The sequence below is a fragment of the Wasmannia auropunctata genome, unplaced genomic scaffold (genome assembly GCF_000956235.1).
Source record: "Wasmannia auropunctata unplaced genomic scaffold, wasmannia.A_1.0 LD335994.1, whole genome shotgun sequence".
NCBI classification, from domain to species: domain Eukaryota; kingdom Metazoa; phylum Arthropoda; class Insecta; order Hymenoptera; family Formicidae; genus Wasmannia; species Wasmannia auropunctata.
The window spans coordinates 351,419-351,787 of NW_012026896.1; positions in this window are offsets into that span (position 1 = coordinate 351,419).

Here is a 369-nt window from a genome sequence, read left to right on the forward strand (position 1 = left end):
TAAACTTGTATCCAAATTAAATATAATTTTTTTTTAAAAGATAAAACTTAAATGGTATCCTTCTTTATACTTTGATGTTAACTAACTTTACTTCAGCGATATATATATTACTAAACCACGCTCCTTGAAAAAAAAACTTGTATCCAAATTAAATATAATTTTTTTAAAACGTAAAACTTAAATGGTTAATTTACAACCCGAGTAACAGGTATGTACTTAGAATGCAAAATAAAAAAATTAAATCTTAATAAAATAATTTTTATGTAAAAACACTTGGCGCTTTTTTATTTAATTTAAATTTCTGATAAAATTTATTACTTTAAAATTTTAATTATTGTTGTTTTTCTTATTAGGTCTAGCAGCGCCAAG